The 19,629-nt window shown below is 39.8% G+C and overlaps 7 non-coding genes across 7 annotated transcripts; all 7 read right to left on the reverse strand.

Moving 5' to 3' along the window:
• Positions 1-5,397: 5,397 nt before the first annotated feature.
• On the reverse strand, positions 5,398-5,470 carry TRNAR-UCG (transfer RNA arginine (anticodon UCG)). Its single transcript has one exon. It is a non-coding gene; the product is annotated as a tRNA-Arg (tRNA).
• A 2,234-nt stretch (positions 5,471-7,704) lies between these two features.
• TRNAR-CCU (transfer RNA arginine (anticodon CCU)) lies at positions 7,705-7,777 on the reverse strand. Its single transcript has one exon. It is a non-coding gene; the product is annotated as a tRNA-Arg (tRNA).
• A 795-nt stretch (positions 7,778-8,572) lies between these two features.
• TRNAR-UCG (transfer RNA arginine (anticodon UCG)) lies at positions 8,573-8,645 on the reverse strand. The gene has a single exon. It is a non-coding gene; the product is annotated as a tRNA-Arg (tRNA).
• Positions 8,646-11,747: 3,102 nt separating this feature from the next.
• TRNAR-UCG (transfer RNA arginine (anticodon UCG)) lies at positions 11,748-11,820 on the reverse strand. Its single transcript has one exon. It is a non-coding gene; the product is annotated as a tRNA-Arg (tRNA).
• Positions 11,821-12,467: 647 nt separating this feature from the next.
• Positions 12,468-12,540, reverse strand: TRNAR-CCU (transfer RNA arginine (anticodon CCU)). Its single transcript has one exon. It is a non-coding gene; the product is annotated as a tRNA-Arg (tRNA).
• Positions 12,541-14,055: 1,515 nt separating this feature from the next.
• On the reverse strand, positions 14,056-14,128 carry TRNAR-CCU (transfer RNA arginine (anticodon CCU)). The gene has a single exon. It is a non-coding gene; the product is annotated as a tRNA-Arg (tRNA).
• Positions 14,129-18,098: 3,970 nt separating this feature from the next.
• On the reverse strand, positions 18,099-18,171 carry TRNAR-UCG (transfer RNA arginine (anticodon UCG)). Its single transcript has one exon. It is a non-coding gene; the product is annotated as a tRNA-Arg (tRNA).
• Positions 18,172-19,629: the final 1,458 nt, after the last annotated feature.

Here is a 19,629-nt window from a genome sequence, read left to right on the forward strand (position 1 = left end):
ACTTTGCAATTTTAGCAAGTGGAGAGAAATTGGAGAACCACTTTCGACTCCACACTTCTTCTTCACTTACTTCTTTTCTCAATATACTGGGCTTAGAAAATGGTATCAAGCCATCCTTATCATCAGTAGGACACGGAAAGAGGCACTAAGTCTCCTAACCAAGTTCAACCACACTCTGCAACTTAACCATTGCACTACAAATTAGGCAACGGGGGCATCAGCAAAGGCAGCCAATGTGCCGATCCTTTTTACATTTTGTGTAGTACTTTTCTTACTCGGAGGCAAAATCAGCACTTTAACTGCCCAAATCATACAGATTTTACACATGTACCACTCTATGCAGACATAGGCACACACCTTGCAGTTCTTCTACACACACTTAAGCTAAAAACCTATTCTGTCACGTCAAAATTCTGCAAACCTATTACATATTCAGTGCGTCGGCATAGAAGCACTTTTTAATGCCACTAAAATGCACAAGTAGTTAGACTGAAGATGCAACCTGAATGAGTTTACAGTATGTACTCCACTTTATTAATGATTAGTAATGAGAAAGTGAGGACTACAAGAGTATTGGAAAATACTTTTTTCACTCTGAATGTAAAGCAGATTGTGTGACCATTGGCCAAAAACAACCACGAAGGGACTCGAACCCTCAATCTTCTGATCCAAAGTCAGACGCCTTATCCATTAGGCCACGCGGTCATGCGTTCACCTGACATGATTTTTATCATGCAGGTGGTATGCATGGATGGAGAACATATTATTGAAAGGTATTCAGGTTTACATCCCATAGTGTTCTTTCAGCTCTTTTCGCTGGAAGCACTTTTTTGGAATCTATATATTGAGAATTTTATGAGTACGATATGCTTTTGTTTTCCTTTTTGCATACAAACCTCTTTCCTCATGAGTTTAAAGCTCATTTGTATGCTCAACATAGCTCTGGACGTTTCCAGACGTGGAGTGAAACTGTTTTGAAAGTAGTACAAATTGCTCCTTCCTGCATATGCTACTTTTTCACACTCACATAGTTTGTATAAGTTTTATGAATCCTGGCTTGACCTATTCAAGTAGCTGAAAGCCTGTCACCACCTCTAGAAGCAAGATTCACACCAATCCAATTCAAATCATTTTTCCAAAAGAATATGTTCTGGCCGGTCGAAAATGCATCTCACAAAAATAGGCATTTAATAATCTACTTTGCAGTTTCAGAACACTAAAATGACTGTGAAGTGTACACAAGTAAAATGGGACAGTTTCAAAGTACCTAATCCCTCACAAACTTCCGAGAGGAAGCATGTAATAAATCTACCTAATTTTCTGGAAAAGAAAGAGGGAGGATTTTTGTTATCACCTCAGATGGGACTTGAACCCACAATCCCTGGCTTAGGAGGCCAGTGCCTTATCCATTAGGCCACTGAGACACCCATGCATAGCTCTTTTCTAGAGGCATTATTTAAATGTATTCTATGGACAGACACCGGTGTGTGCACACAGGGCATTTCTCACTTCTCTCTATAAGTAAACTTCCCATTTTCATCCTCTTCCATCCCCGACTTTAACGCTCTCTTCTATGCTATAATGGAGACTTTACAATTTTAGCAAGTGGAGAGAAATTGGAAAACCACTTTCGACTCCACACTTCTTCTTCACTTACTTCTTTTCTCAATATACTGGGCTTAGAAAATGGTATCAAGCCATCCTTATCATCAGTAGGACACGGAAAGAGGCACTAAGTCTCCTAACCAAGTTCAACCACACTCTGCAACTTAACCATTGCACTACAAATTAGGCAACGGGGCATCAGCAAAGGCAGCCAATGTGCCGATCCTTTATACATTTTGTGTAGTACTTTTCTTACTCGGAGGCAAAATCAGCACTTTAACTGCCCAAATCATACAGATTTTACACATGTACCACTCTATGCACACATAGGCACACACCTTGCAGTTCTTCTACACACACTTAAGCTAAAAACCCATTCTGTCATGTCAAAATTCTGCAAACCTATTACATATTCAGTGCGTCGGCATAGAAGCACTTTTTAATCCCACTAAAATGCACAAGTAGTTAGACTGAAGATGCAACCTGAATGAGTTTACAGTATGTACTCCACTTTATTAATGATTAGTAATGAGAAAGTGAGGACTACAAGAGTATTGGAAAAGACTTTTTCCACTCTGAATGTAAAGCAGATTGTGTGACCATTGGCCAAAAACGACCACGAAGGGACTCGAACCCTCAATCTTCTGATCCGAAGTCAGACGCCTTATCCATTAGGCCACGCTGTCATCCGTCCACCTGAGATGATTTTTATCATGTAGGTGGTATGCATGGATGGAGAACATATTATTGAAAGGTATTCAGGTTTACATCCCATAGTGTTCTTTCAGCTCTTTTCGCTGGAAGCACTTTTTTGGAATCTATATATTGAGAATTTTATGAGTACGATATGCTTTTGTTTTCCTTTTTCCATACAAACCTCTTTCCTCATGAGTTTAAAGCTCATTTGTATTCTCTACATAGCTCTGGAAGTTTCCAGACGTGGAGTGAAACTGTTTTGAAAGTAGGACAAATTGCTCCTTCCTGCATATGCTAATTTTTCACACTCACATAGGTTGTATACGTTTTATGTATCCTGGCTTGACCTATTCAAGTAGCTGAAAGCCTGTCACCACCTCTAGAAACAAGATTCACACCAATCCAATTCATATCATTTTTTCCAAAGGAATATGTTCTGGCCGGTCGAAAATGCATCTCACAAAAATAGGCATTTAAAAATCTACTTTGCAGTTTCAGAAGACTAACATGACTGTGAAGTGTACACAAGTAAAACGTGACAGTTTCAAAGTACCTAATCCCTCATAAACTTCCGAGAGGAAGCATGTAATAAATCTACCTAATTTTCTGGAAAAGAAAGAGGGAGGATTTTTGTTATCACCTCATATGGGACTCGAACCCACAATCCCTGGCTTAGGAGGCCAGTGCCTTATCCATTAGGCCACTGAGACACACATGCATAGCTCTCCTTTTCTAGAGGCATTATTTAAATGTATTCTATGGTCAGACACCGGTGTGTGCACACAGGGCATTTCTCACTTCTCTCTATAAGTAAACTTCCCATTTTCATCCTCTTCCATCCCCGACTTTAACGCTCTCTTCTATGCTATAATGGAGACTTTGCAATTTTAGCAAGTGGAGAGAAATTGGAGAACCACTTTCGACTCCACACTTCTTCTTCACTTACTTCTTTTCTCAATATACTGGGCTTAGAAAATGGTATCAAGCCATCCTTATCATCAGTAGGACACGGAAAGAGGCACTAAGTCTCCTAACCAAGTTCAACCACACTCTGCAACTTAACCATTGCACTACAAATTAGGCAACGGGGGCATCAGCAAAGGCAGCCAATGTGCCGATCCTTTATACATTTTGTGTAGTACTTTTCTTACTCGGAGGCAAAATCAGCACTTTAACTGCCCAAATCATACAGATTTTACACATGTACCACTCTATGCAGACATAGGCACACACCTTGCAGTTCTTCTACACACACTTAAGCTAAAAACCCATTCTGTCACGTCAAAATTCTGCAAACCTATTACATATTCAGTGCGTCGGCATAGAAGCACTTTTTAATGCCACTAAAATGCACAAGTAGTTAGACTGAAGATGCAACCTGAATGAGTTTACAGTATGTACTCCACTTTATTAATGATTAGTAATGAGAAAGTGAGGACTACAAGAGTATTGGAAAATACTTTTTGCACTCTGAATGTAAAGCAGATTGTGTGACCATTGGCCAAAAACGACCACGAAGGGACTCGAACCCTCAATCTTCTGATCCAAAGTCAGACGCCTTATCCATTAGGCCACGCGGTCATCCGTTCACCTGAGATGATTTTTATCATGTAGGTGGTATGCATGGATGGAGAACATATTATTGAAAGGTATTCAGGTTTACATCCCATAGTGTTCTTTCAGCTCTTTTCGCTGGAAGCACTTTTTTGGAATCTATATATTGAGAATTTTATGAGTATGATATGCTTTTGTTTTCCTTTTTGTATACAAACCTCTTTCCTCATGAGTTTAAAGCTCATTTGTATGCTCTACATAGCTCTGGACGTTTCCAGACGTGGAGTGAAACTGTTTTGAAAGTAGTACAAATTGCTCCATCCTGCATATGCTAATTTTTCACACTCACATAGTTTGTATAAGTTTTATGAATCCTGGCTTGACCTATTCAAGTAGCTGAAAGCCTGTCACCACCTCTAGAAGCAAGATTCACACCAATCCAATTCAAATCATTTTTTCCAAAAGAATATGTTCTGGCCGGTCGAAAATGCATCTCACAAAAATAGGCATTTAATAATCTACTTTGCAGTTTCAGAACACTAAAATGACTGTGAAGTGTACACAAGTAAAATGGGACAGTTTCAAAGTACCTAATCCCTCATAAACTTCCGAGAGGAAGCATGTAATAAATCTACCTAATTTTCTGGAAAAGAAAGAGGGAGGATTTTTGTTATCACCTCAGATGGGACTTGAACCCACAATCCCTGGCTTAGGAGGCCAGTGCCTCATCCATTAGGCCACTGAGACACACATGCATAGCTCTTTTCTAGAGGCATTATTTAAATGTATTCTATGGTCAGACACCGGTGTGTGCACACAGGGCATTTCTCAGTTCTCTCTATAAGTAAACTTCCCATTTTCATCCTCTTCCATCCCCGACTTTAACGCTATCTTCTATGCTATAATGGAGACTTTGCAATTTTAGCAAGTGGAGAGAAATTGGAGAACCACTTTCGACTCCACACTTCTTCTTCACTTACTTCTTTTCTCAATATACTGGGCTTAGAAAATGGTATCAAGCCATCCTTATCATCAGTAGGACACGGAAAGAGGCACTAAGTCTCCTAACCAAGTTCAACCACACTCTGCAACTTAACCATTGCACTACAAATTAGGCAACGGGGGCATCAGCAAAGGCAGCCAATGTGCCGATCCTTTATACATTTTGTGTAGTACTTTTCTTACTCGGAGGCAAAATCAGCACTTTAACTGCCCAAATCATACAGATTTTACACATGTACCACTCTATGCACACATAGGCACACACCTTGCAGTTCTTCTACACACACTTAAGCTAAAAACCCATTCTGTCACGTCAAAATTCTGCAAACCTATTACATATTCAGTGCGTCGGCATAGAAGCACTTTTTAATGCCACTAAAATGCACAAGTAGTTAGACTGAAGATGCAATCTGAATGAGTTTACAGTATGTACTCCACTTTATTATTGATTAGTAATGAGAAAGTGAGGACTACAAGAGTATTGGAAAAGACTTTTTCCACTCTGAATGTAAAGCAGATTGTGTGACCATTGGCCAAAAACGACCACGAAGGGACTCGAACCCTCAATCTTCTGATCCGAAGTCAGACGCCTTATCCATTAGGCCACGCGGTCATCCGTACACCTGAGATGATTTTTATCATGTAGGTGGTATGCATGGATGGAGAACATATTATTGAAAGGTATTCAGGTTTACATCCCATAGTGTTCTTTCAGCTCTTTTCGCTGGAAGCAGTTTTTGGAATCTATATATTGAGAATTTTATGAGTACGATATGCTTTTGTTTTCCTTTTTCCATACAAACCTCTTTCCTCATGAGTTTAAAGCTCATTTGTATGCTCTACATAGCTCTGGAAGTTTCCAGACGTGGAGTGAAACTGTTTTGAAAGTAGTACAAATTGCTCCTTCCTGCATATGCTAATTTTTCACACTCACATAGGTTGTATAAGTTTTATGAATCCTGGCTTGACCTATTCAAGTAGCTGAAAGCCTGTCACCACCTCTCGAAACAAGATTCACACCAATCCAATTCATATCATTTTTTCCAAAGGAATATGTTCTGGCCGGTCGAAAATGCATCTCACAAAAATAGGCATTTAAAAATCTACTTTGCAGTTTCAGAACACTAACATGACTGTGAAGTGTACACAAGTAAAATGGGACCGTTTCAAAGTACCTAATCCCTCATAAACTTCTGAGAGGAAGCATGTAATAAATCTACCTAATTTTCTGGAAAAGAAAGAGGGAGGATTTTTGTTATCACCTCCGATGGGCCTTGAACCCACAATCCCTGGCTTAGGAGGCCAGTGCCTTATCCATTAGGCCACTGAGGCACAAATGCATAGCTCTTTTCTAGAGGCATTATTTAAATGTATTCTATGGTCAGACACCGGTGTGTGCACACAGGGCATTTCTCACTTCTCTCAAGAAGTAAACTTCCCATTTTCATCCTCTTCCATCCCCGACTTTAACGCTCTCTTCTATGCTATAATGGAGACTTTGCAATTTTAGCAAGTGGAGAGAAATTGGAAAACCACTTTCGACTCCACACTTCTTCTTCACTTACTTCTTTTCTCAATATACTGGGCTTAGAAAATGGTATCAAGCCATCCTTATCATCAGTAGGACACGGAAAGAGGCACTAAGTCTCCTAACCAAGTTCAACCACACTCTGCAACTTAACCATTGCACTACAAATTAGGCAGCGGGGGCATCAGCAAAGGCAGCCAATGTGCCGATCCTTTATACATTTTGTGTAGTACTTTTCTTACTCGGAGGCAAAATCAGCACTTTAACTGCCCAAATCATACAGATTTTACACATGTAGCACTCAATGCACACATAGGCACACACCTTGCAGTTCTTCTACACACACTTAAGCTAAAAACCCATTCTGTCACGTCAAAATTCTGCAAACCTATTACATATTCAGTGCGTCGGCATAGAAGCACTTTTTAATGCCACTAAAATGCACAAGTAGTTAGACTGAAGATGCAACCTGAATGAGTTTACAGTATGTACTCCACTTTATTAATGATTAGTAATGAGAAAGTGAGGACTACAAGAGTATTGGAAAAGACTTTTTCCACTCTGAATGTAAAGCAGATTGTGTGACCATTGGCCAAAAACGACCACGAAGGGACTCGAACCCTCAATCTTCTGATCCGAAGTCAGACGCCTTATCCATTAGGCCACGCTGTCATCCGTCCACCTGAGATGATTTTTATCATGTAGGTGGTATGCATGGATGGAGAACATATTATTGAAAGGTATTCATGTTTACATCCCATAGTGTTCTTTCAGCTCTTTTCGCTGGAAGCACTTTTTTGGAATCTATATATTGAGAATTTTATGAGTACGATATGCTATTGTTTTCCTTTTTCCAAACAAACCTCTTTCCTCATGAGTTTAAAGCTCATTTGTATTCTCTACATAGCTCTGGAAGTTTCCAGACGTGGAGTGAAACTGTTTTGAAAGTAGGACAAATTGCTCCTTCCTGCATATGCTAATTTTTCACACTCACATAGGTTGTATACGTTTTATGTATCCTGGCTTGACCTATTCAAGTAGCTGAAAGCCTGTCACCACCTCTAGAAACAAGATTCACACCAATCCAATTCAAATCATGTTTTCCAAAGGAATATGTTCTGGCCGGTCGAAAATGCATCTCACAAAAATAGGCATTTAAAAATCTACTTTGCAGTTTCAGAACACTAACATGACTGTGAAGTGTACACAAGTAAAATGGGACCGTTTCAAAGTACCTAATCCCTCATAAACTTCTGAGAGGAAGCATGTAATAAATCTACCTAATATTCTGGAAAAGATAGAGGGAGGATTTTTGTTATCACCTCAGATGGGACTTGAACCCACAATCCCTGGCTTAGGAGGCCAGTGCCTTATCCATTAGGCCACTAAGGTACACACGCATAGCACTTTTCTAGAGGCATTATTTAAATGTATTCTATGGTCAGACACCGGTGTGTGCACACAGGGCATTTCTCACTTCTCTCTATAAGTAAACTTCCCATTTTCATCCTCTTCCATCCCCGACTTTAACGCTCTCTTCTATGCTATAATGGAGACTTTGCAATTTTAGCAAGTGGAGAGAAATTGGAGAACCACTTTCGACTCCACACTTCTTCTTCACTTACCTTTTTTCTCAATATACTGGGCTTAGAAAATGGTATCAAGCCATCCTTATCATCAGTAGGACACGGAAAGAGGCACTAAGTCTCCTAACCAAGTTCAACCACACTCTGCAACTTAACCATTGCACTACAAATTAGGCAACGGGGGCATCAGCAAAGGCAGCCAATGTGCCGATCCTTTATACATTTTGTGTAGTACTTTTCTTACTCGGAGGCAAAATCAGCACTTTAACTGCCCAAATCATACAGATTTTATACATGTAGCACTCTATGCACACATAGGCACACACCTTGCAGTTCTTCTACACACACTTAAGCTAAAAACCCATTCTGTCACGTCAAAATTCTGCAAACCTATTACATATTCAGTGCGTCGGCATAGAAGCACTTTTTAATGCCACTAAAATGCACAAGCAGTTAGACAGAAGATGCAACCTGAATGAGTTTACAGTATGTACTCCACTTTATTAATGATTAGTAATGAGAAAGTGAGGACTACAAGAGTATTGGAAAATACTTTTTCCACTCTGAATGTAAAGCAGATTGTGTGACCATTGGCCAAAAACGACCACGAAGGGGCTCGAACCCTCAATCTTCTGATCCGAAGTCAGACGCCTTATCCATTAGGCCACGCGGTCATCCGTCCACCTGAGGTGATTTTTATCATGTAGGTGGTATGCATGGATGGAGAACATATTATTGAAAGGTATTCAGGTTTACATCCCATAGTGTTCTTTCAGCTCTTTTCGCTGGAAGCACTTTTTTGGAATCTATATATTGAGAATTTTATGAGTACGATATGCTTTTGTTTTCCTTTTTCCATACAAACCTCTTTCCTCATGAGTTTAAAGCTCATTTGTATGCTCTACATAGCTCTGGACGTTTCCAGACGTGGAGTGAAACTGTTTTGAAAGTAGTACATATTGCTCCTTCCTGCATATGCTAATTTTTCACACTCACATAGGTTGTATAAGTTTTATGAATCCTGGCTTGACCTATTCAAGTAGCTGAAAGCCTGTCACCACCTCTAGAAACAAGATTCACACCAATCCAATTCATATCATTTTTTCCAAAGGAATATGTTCTGGCCGGTCGAAAATGCATCTCACAAAAATAGGCATTTAAAAATCTACTTTGCAGTTTCAGAAGACTAACATGACTGTGAAGTGTACACAAGTAAAACGTGACAGTTTCAAAGTACCTAATCCCTCATAAACTTCTGAGAGGAAGCATGTAATAAATCTACCTAATTTTCTGGAAAAGAAAGAGGGAGGATTTTTGTTATCACCTCAGATGGGACTCAATCCCACAATCCCTGGCTTAGGAGGCCAGTGCCTTATCCATTAGGCCACTGAGGCACACATGCATAGCTCTTTTCTAGAGGCATTATTTAAATGTATTCTATGGTCAGACACCGGTGTGTGCACACAGGGCATTTCTCACTTCTCTCTATAAGTAAACTTCCCATTTTCATCCTCTTCCATCCCCGACTTTAACGCTCTCTTCTATGCTATAATGGAGACTTTGCAATTTTAGCAAGTGGAGAGAAATTGGAGAACCACTTTCGACTCCACACTTCTTCTTCACTTACTTCTTTTCTCAATATACTGGGCTTAGAAAATGGTATCAAGCCATCCTTATCATCAGTAGGACACGGAAAGAGGCACTAAGTTTGCTAACCAAGTTCAACCACACTCTGCAACTTAACCATTGCACTACAAATTAGGCAATGGGGGCATCAGCAAAGGCAGCCAATGTGCCGATCCTTTATACATTTTGTGTAGTACTTTTCTTACTCGGAGGCAAAATAAGCACTTTAACTGCCCAAATCATACAGATTTTACACATGTACCACTCTATGCACACATAGGCACACACCTTGCAGTTCTTCTACACACACTTAAGCTAAAAACCCATTCTGTCACGTCAAAATTCTGCAAACCTATTACATATTCAGTGCGTCGGCATAGAAGCACTTTTTAATGCCACTAAAATGCACAAGTAGTTAGACTGAAGATGCAACCTGAATGAGTTTACAGTATGTACTCCACTTTATTAATGATTAGTAATGAGAAAGTGAGGACTACAAGAGTATTGGAAAAGACTTTTTCCACTCTGAATGTAAAGCAGATTGTGTGACCATTGGCCAAAAACGACCATGAAGGGACTCGAACCCTCAATCTTCTGATCCGAAGTCAGACGCCTTATCCATTAGGCCACGCGGTCATCCGTTCACCTGAGATGATTTTTATCATGTAGGTGGCATGCATGGATGGAGAACATATTATTGAAAGGTATTCAGGTTTACATCCCATAGTGTTCTTTCAGCTCTTTTCGCTGGAAGCACTTTTTTGGAATCTATATATTGAGAATTTTATGAGTACGATATGCTTTTGTTTTCCTTTTTGCATACAAACCTCTTTCCTCATGAGTTTAAAGCTCATTTGTATGCTCTACATAGCTCTGGACGTTTCCAGACGTGGAGTGAAACTGTTTTGAAAGTAGTACAAATTGCTCCTTCCTGCATATGCTAATTTTTCACACTCACATAGGTTGTATAAGTTTTATGAATCCTGGCTTGACCTATTCAAGTAGCTGAAAGCCTGTCACCACCTCTAGAAACAAGATTCACACCAATCCAATTCAAATCATTTTTTCCAAAAGAATATGTTCTGGCCGGTCAAAAATGCATCTCACAAAAATAGGCATTTAAAAATCTACTTTGCAGTTTCAGAACACTAACATGAGTGTGAAGTGTACACAAGTAAAATGGGACAGTTTCAAAGTACCTAATCCCTCATAAACTTCCGAGAGGAAGCATGTAATAAATCTACCTAATTTTCTGGAAAAGAAAGAGGGAGGATTTTTGTTATCACCTCAGATTGGACTCGAGCCCACAATCCCTGGCTTAGGAAGCCAGTGCCTTATCCATTAGGCCACTGAGGATACATGCATAGCTTTTTTCTAGAGGCATTATTTAAATGTATTCTATGGTCAGACACCGGTGTGTGCACACAGGGCATTTCTCACTTCTCTCTATAAGTAAACTTCCCATTTTCATCCTCTTCCATCCCCGACTTTAACGCTCTCTTTTATGCTATAATGGAGACTTTGCAATTTTAGCAAATGGAGAGAAATTGGAGAACCACTTTCGACTCCACACTTCTTCTTCACTTACTTCTTTTCTCAATATACTGGGCTTAGAAAATGGTATCAAGCCATCCTTATCATCAGTAGGACACGGACAGAGGCGCTAAGTCTCCTAACCAAGTTCAACCACACTCTGCAACTTAACCATTGCACTACAAATTAGGCAACGGGGGCATCAGCAAAGGCAGCCAATGTGCCGATCCTTTATAGATTTTGTGTAGTACTTTTCTTACTCGGAGGCAAAATCAGCACTTTAACTGCCCAAATCATACAGATTTTACACATGTACCACTCTATGCAGACATAGGCACACACCTTGCAGTTCTTCTACACACACTTAAGCAAAAAACCCATTCTGTCACGTCAAAATTCTGCAAACCTTTTACATATTCAGTGCGTCGGCATAGAAGCACTTTTTAATGCCACTAAAATGCACAAGTAGTTAGACTGAAGATGCAACCTGAATGAGTTTACAGTATGTACTCCACTTTATTAATGATTAGTAATGAGAAAGTGAGGACTACAAGAGTATTGGAAAATACTTTTTCCACTCTGAATGTAAAGCAGATTGTGTGACCATTGGCCAAAAATGACCACGAAGGGACTCGAACCCTCAATCTTCTGATCCGAAGTCAGACGCCTTATCCATTAGGCCACGCGGTCATCCGTTCACCTGAGATGATTTTTATCATGTAGGTGGTATGCATGGATGGAGAACATATTATTGAAAGGTATTCAGGTTTACATCCCATAGTGTTCTTTCAGCTCTTTTCGCTGGAAGCACTTTTTTGGAATCTATATATTGAGAATTTTATGAGTACGATATGCTTTTGTTTTCCTTTTTGCATACAAACCTCTTTCCTCATGAGTTTAAAGCTCATTTGTATGCTCTACATAGCTCTGGACGTTTCCAGACGTGGAGTGAAACTGTTTTGAAAGTAGTACAAATTGCTCCTTCCTGCATATGCTAATTTTTCACACTCACATAGGTTGTATAAGTTTTATGAATCCTGGCTTGACCTATTCAAGTAGCTGAAAGCCTGTCACCACCTCTAGAAACAAGATTCACACCAATCCAAATCATATCATTTTTTCCAAAGGAATATGTTCTGGCCGGTCGAAAATGCATCTCACAAAAATAGGCATTTAAAAATCTACTTTGCAGTTTCAGAACACTAACATGACTGTGAAGTGTACACAAGTAAAATGGGACAGTTTCAAAGTACCTAATCCCTCATAAACTTCCGAGAGGAAGCATGTAATAAATCTACCTAATTTTCTGGAAAAGAAAGAGGGAGGATTTTTGTTATCACCTCAGATGGGACTCGAACCCACAATCCCTGGCTTAGGAGGCCAGTGCCTTATCCATTAGGCCACTGAGGCACAAATGCATAGCTCTTTTCTAGAGGCATTATTTAAATGTATTCTATGGTCAGACACCGGTGTGTGCACACAGGGCATTTCTCACTTCTCTCAATAAGTAAACTTCCCATTTTCATCCTCTTCCATCCCCGACTTTAACGCTCTCTTCTATGCTATAATGGAGACTTTGCAATTTTAGCAAGTGGAGAGAAATTGGAAAACCACTTTCGACTCCACACTTCTTCTTCACTTACTTCTTTTCTCAATATACTGGGCTTAGAAAATGGTATCAAGCCATCCTTATCATCAGTAGGACACGGAAAGAGGCACTAAGTCTCCTACCCAAGTTCAACCACACTCTGCAACTTAACCATTGCACTACAAATTAGGCAGCGGGGGCATCAGCAAAGGCAGCCAATGTGCCGATCCTTTATACATTTTGTGTAGTACTTTTCTTACTCGGAGGCAAAATCAGCACTTTAACTGCCCAAATCATACAGATTTTACACATGTAGCACTCAATGCACACATAGGCACACACCTTGCAGTTCTTCTACACACACTTAAGCTAAAAACCCATTCTGTCACGTCAAAATTCTGCAAACCTATTACATATTCAGTGCGTCGGCATAGAAGCACTTTTTAATGCCACTAAAATGCACAAGTAGTTAGACTGAAGATGCAACCTGAATGAGTTTACAGTATGTACTCCACTTTATTAATGATTAGTAATGAGAAAGTGAGGACTACAAGAGTATTGGAAAAGACTTTTTCCACTCTGAATGTAAAGCAGATTGTGTGACCATTGGCCAAAAACGACCACGAAGGGACTCAAACCCTCAATCTTCTGATCCGAAGTCAGACGCCTTATCCATTAGGCCACGCTGTCATCCGTTCACCTGAGATGATTTTGATCATGTAGGTGGCATGCATGGATGGAGAACATATTATTGAAAGGTATTCAGGTTTACATCCCATAGTGTTCTTTCAGCTCTTTTCGCTGGAAGCACTTTTTTGGAGTCTATATATTGAGAATTTTATGAGTACGATATGCTTTTGTTTTCCTTTTTGCATACAAACCTCTTTCCTCATGAGTTTAAAGCTCATTTGTATTCTCTACATAGCTCTGGAAGTTTCCAGACGTGGAGTGAAACTGTTTTGAAAGTAGGACAAATTGCTCCTTCCTGCATATGCTAATTTTTCACACTCACATAGGTTGTATACGTTTTATGTATCCTGGCTTGACCTATTCAAGTAGCTGAAAGCCTGTCACCACCTCTAGAAACAAGATTCACACCAATCCAATTCAAATCATGTTTTCCAAAGGAATATGTTCTGGCCGGTCGAAAATGCATCTCACAAAAATAGGCATTTAAAAATCTACTTTGCAGTTTCAGAACACTAACATGACTGTGAAGTGTACACAAGTAAAATGGGACCGTTTCAAAGTACCTAATCCCTCATAAACTTCTGAGAGGAAGCATGTAATAAATCTACCTAATATTCTGGAAAAGATAGAGGGAGGATTTTTGTTATCACCTCAGATGGGACTTGAACCCACAATCCCTGGCTTAGGAGGCCAGTGCCTTATCCATTAGGCCACTAAGGTACACATGCATAGCACTTTTCTAGAGGCATTATTTAAATGTATTCTATGGTCAGACACCGGTGTGTGCACACAGGGCATTTCTCACTTCTCTCTATAAGTAAACTTCCCATTTTCATCCTCTTCCATCCCCGACTTTAACGCTCTCTTCTATGCTATAATGGAGACTTTGCAATTTTAGCAAGTGGAGAGAAATTGGAGAACCACTTTCGACTCCACACTTCTTCTTCACTTACTTATTTTCTCAATATACTGGGCTTAGAAAATGGTATCAAGCCATCCTTATCATCAGTAGGACACGGAAAGAGGCACTAAGTCTCCTAACCAAGTTCAACCACACTCTGCAACTTAACCATTGCACTACAAATTAGGCAACGGGGGCATCAGCAAAGGCAGCCAATGTGCCGATCCTTTATACATTTTGTGTAGTACTTTTCTTACTCGGAGGCAAAATCAGCACTTTAACTGCCCAAATCATACAGATTTTACACATGTAGCACTCTATGCACACATAGGCACACACCTTGCAGTTCTTCTACACACACTTAAGCTAAAAACCCATTCTGTCACGTCAAAATTCTGCAAACCTATTACATATTCAGTGCGTCGGCATAGAAGCACTTTTTAATGCCACTAAAATGCACAAGCAGTTAGACAGAAGATGCAACCTGAATGAGTTTACAGTATGTACTCCACTTTATTAATGATTAGTAATGAGAAAGTGAGGACTACAAGAGTATTGGAAAAGACTTTTTCCACTCTGAATGTAAAGCAGATTGTGTGACCATTGGCCAAAAACGACCACGAAGGGGCTCTAACCCTCAATCTTCTGATCCGAAGTCAGACGCCTTATCCATTAGGCCACGCGGTCATCCGTCCACCTGAGGTGATTTTTATCATGTAGGTGGTATGCATGGATCGAGAACATATTATTGAAAGGTATTCAGGTTTACATCCCATAGTGTTCTTTCAGCTCTTTTCGCTGGAAGCACTTTTTTGGAATCTATATATTGAGAATTTTATGAGTACGATATGCTTTTGTTTTCCTTTTTCCATACAAACCTCTTTCCTCATGAGTTTAAAGCTCATTTGTATGCTCTACATAGCTCTGGACGTTTCCAGACGTGGAGTGAAACTGTTTTGAAAGTAGTACAAATTGCTCCTTCCTGCATATGCTAATTTTTCACACTCACATAGGTTGTATAAGTTTTATGAATCCTGGCTTGACCTATTCAAGTAGCTGAAAGCCTGTCACCACCTCTAGAAACAAGATTCACACCAATCCAATTCATATCATTTTTTCCAAAGGAATATGTTCTGGCCGGTCGAAAATGCATCTCACAAAAATAGGCATTTAAAAATCTACTTTGCAGTTTCAGAAGACTAACATGACTGTGAAGTGTACACAAGTAAAACGTGACAGTTTCAAAGTACCTAATCCCTCATAAACTTCTGAGAGGAAGCATGTAATAAATCTACCTAATTTTCTGGAAAAGAAAGAGGGAGGATTTTTGTTATCACCTCAGATGGGACTCAATCCCACAATCCCTGGCTTAGGAGGCCAGTGCCTTATCCATTAGGCCACTGAGGCACACATGCATAGCTCTTTTCTAGAGGCATTATTTAAATGTATTCTATGGTCAGACACCGGTGTGTGCACACAGGGCATTTCTCACTTCTCTCTATAAGTAAACTTCCCATTTTCATCCTCTTCCATCCCCGACTTTAACGCTCTCTTCTATGCTATAATGGAGACTTTGCAATTTTAGCAAGTGGAGAGAAATTGGAGAACCACTTTCGACTCCACACTTCTTCTTCACTTACTTCTTTTCTCAATATACTGGGCTTAGAAAATGGTATCAAGCCATCCTTATCATCAGTAGGACACGGAAAGAGGCACTAAGTTTGCTAACCAAGTTCAACCACACTCTGCAACTTAACCATTGCACTACAAATTAGGCAATGGGGGCATCAGCAAAGGCAGCCAATGTGCCGATCCTTTATACATTTTGTGTAGTACTTTTCTTACTCGGAGGCAAAATAAGCACTTTAACTGCCCAAATCATACAGATTTTACACATGTACCACTCTATGCACACATAGGCACACACCTTGCAGTTCTTCTACACACACTTAAGCTAAAAACCCATTCTGTCACGTCAAAATTCTGCAAACCTATTACATATTCAGTGCGTCGGCATAGAAGCACTTTTTAATGCCACTAAAATGCACAAGTAGTTAGACTGAAGATGCAACCTGAATGAGTTTACAGTATGTACTCCACTTTATTAATGATTAGTAATGAGAAAGTGAGGACTACAAGAGTATTGGAAAAGACTTTTTCCACTCTGAATGTAAAGCAGATTGTGTGACCATTGGCCAAAAACGACCATGAAGGGACTCGAACCCTCAATCTTCTGATCCGAAGTCAGACGCCTTATCCATTAGGCCACGCGGTCATCCGTTCACCTGAGATGATTTTTATCATGTAGGTGGCATGCATGGATGGAGAACATATTATTGAAAGGTATTCAGGTTTACATCCCATAGTGTTCTTTCAGCTCTTTTCGCTGGAAGCACTTTTTTGGAATCTATATATTGAGAATTTTATGAGTACGATATGCTTTTGTTTTCCTTTTTGCATACAAACCTCTTTCCTCATGAGTTTAAAGCTCATTTGTATGCTCTACATAGCTCTGGACGTTTCCAGACGTGGAGTGAAACTGTTTTGAAAGTAGTACAAATTGCTCCTTCCTGCATATGCTAATTTTTCACACTCACATAGGTTGTATAAGTTTTATGAATCCTGGCTTGACCTATTCAAGTAGCTGAAAGCCTGTCACCACCTCTAGAAACAAGATTCACACCAATCCAATTCAAATCATTTTTTCCAAAAGAATATGTTCTGGCCGGTCGAAAATGCATCTCACAAAAATAGGCATTTAAAAATCTACTTTGCAGTTTCAGAACACTAACATGAGTGTGAAGTGTACACAAGTAAAATGGGACAGTTTCAAAGTACCTAATCCCTCATAAACTTCCGAGAGGAAGCATGTAATAAATCTACCTAATTTTCTGGAAAAGAAAGAGGGAGGATTTTTGTTATCACCTCAGATGGGACTCGAGCCCACAATCCCTGGCTTAGGAAGCCCGTGCCTTAACCCTTAGGCCACTGAGGATACATGCATAGCTTTTTTCTAGAGGCATTATTTAAATGTATTCTATGGTCAGACACCGGTGTGTGCACACAGGGCATTTCTCACTTCTCTCTATAAGTAAACTTCCCATTTTCATCCTCTTCCATCCCCGACTTTAACGCTCTCTTCTATGCTATAATGGAGACTTTGCAATTTTAGCAAATGGAGAGAAATTGGAGAACCACTTTCGACTCCACACTTCTTCTTCACTTACTTCTTTTCTCAATATACTGGGCTTAGAAAATGGTATCAAGCCATCCTTATCATCAGTAGGACACGGACAGAGGCGCTAAGTCTCCTAACCAAGTTCAACCACACTCTGCAACTTAACCATTGCACTACAAATTAGGCAACGGGGGCATCAGCAAAGGCAGCCAATGTGCCGATCCTTTATAGATTTTGTGTAGTACTTTTCTTACTCGGAGGCAAAATCAGCACTTTAACTGCCCAAATCATACAGATTTTACACATGTACCACTCTATGCAGACATAGGCACACACCTTGCAGTTCTTCTACACACACTTAAGCAAAAAACCCATTCTGTCACGTCAAAATTCTGCAAACCTTTTACATATTCAGTGCGTCGGCATAGAAGCACTTTTTAATGCCACTAAAATGCACAAGTAGTTAGACTGAAGATGCAACCTGAATGAGTTTACAGTATGTACTCCACTTTATTAATGATTAGTAATGAGAAAGTGAGGACTACAAGAGTATTGGAAAATACTTTTTCCACTCTGAATGTAAAGCAGATTGTGTGACCATTGGCCAAAAATGACCACGAAGGGACTCGAACCCTCAATCTTCTGATCCGAAGTCAGACGCCTTATCCATTAGGCCACGCGGTCATCCGTTCACCTGAGATGATTTTCATCATGTAGGTGGTATGCATGGATGGAGAACATATTATTGAAAGGTATTCAGGTTTACATCCCATAGTGTTCTTTCAGCTCTTTTCGCTGGAAGCACTTTTTTGGAATCTATATATTGAGAATTTTATGAGTACGATATGCTTTTGTTTTCCTTTTTGCATACAAACCTCTTTCCTCATGAGTTTAAAGCTCATTTGTATGCTCTACATAGCTCTGGACGTTTCCTGACGTGGAGTGAAACTGTTTTGAAAGTAGTACAAATTGCTCCTTCCTGCATATGCTAATTTTTCACACTCACATAGTTTGTATAAGTTTTATGAATCCTGGCTTGACCTATTCAAGTAGCTGAAAGCCTGTCACCACCTCTAGAAGCAAGATTCACACCAATCCAATTCAAATCATTTTTTCCAAAAGAATATGTTCTGGCCGGTCGAAAATGCATCTCACAAAAATAGGCATTTAAAAATCTACTTTGCAGTTTCAGAACACTAACATGACTGTGAAGTGTACACAAGTAAAATGGGACAGTTTCAAAGTACCTAATCCCTCATAAACTTCCGAGAGGAAGCATGTAATAAATCTACCTAATTTTCTGGAAAAGTAAGATGCAGGATTTTTGTTATCACCTCAGATGGGACTCAAACCCACAATCCCTGGCTTAGGAGGCCAGTGCCTTATCCATTAGGCCACTGAGACACACATGCATAGCGCTTTTCTAGAGGCATTATTTAAATGTATTCTATGGTCAGACACCGGTGTGTGCACACAGGGCATTTCTCACTTCTCTCTATAAGTAAACTTCCCATTTTCATCCTCTTCCATCCCCGACTTTAACGCTCTCTTCTATGCTATAATGGAGACTTTGCAATTTTAGCAAGTGGAGAGAAATTGGAGAACCACTTTCGACTCCACACTTCTTCTTCACTTACTTCTTTTCTCAATATACTGGGCTTAGAAAATGGTATCAAGCCATCCTTATCATCAGTAGGACACGGAAAGAGGCACTAAGTCTCCTAACCAAGTTCAACCACACTCTGCAACTTAACCATTGCACTACAAATTAGGCAACGGGGGCATCAGCAAAGGCAGCCAATGTGCCGATCCTTTATACATTTTGTGTAGTACTTTTCTTACTCGGAGGCAAAATCAGCACTTTAACTGCCCAAATCATACAGATTTTACACATGTACCACTCTATGCACACATAGGCACACACCTTGCAGTTCTTCTACACACACTTAAGCTAAAAACCCATTCTGTCACGTCAAAATTCTGCAAACCTATTACATATTCAGTGCGTCGGCATAGAAGCACTTTTTAATGCCACTAAAATGCACAAGTAGTTAGACTGAAGATGCAACCTGAATGAGTTTACAGTATGTACTCCACTTTATTAATGATTAGTAATGAGAAAGTGAGGACTACAAGAATATT

The sequence above is a fragment of the Triturus cristatus genome, chromosome 4_1 (genome assembly GCF_964204655.1).
Source record: "Triturus cristatus chromosome 4_1, aTriCri1.1, whole genome shotgun sequence".
NCBI classification, from domain to species: domain Eukaryota; kingdom Metazoa; phylum Chordata; class Amphibia; order Caudata; family Salamandridae; genus Triturus; species Triturus cristatus.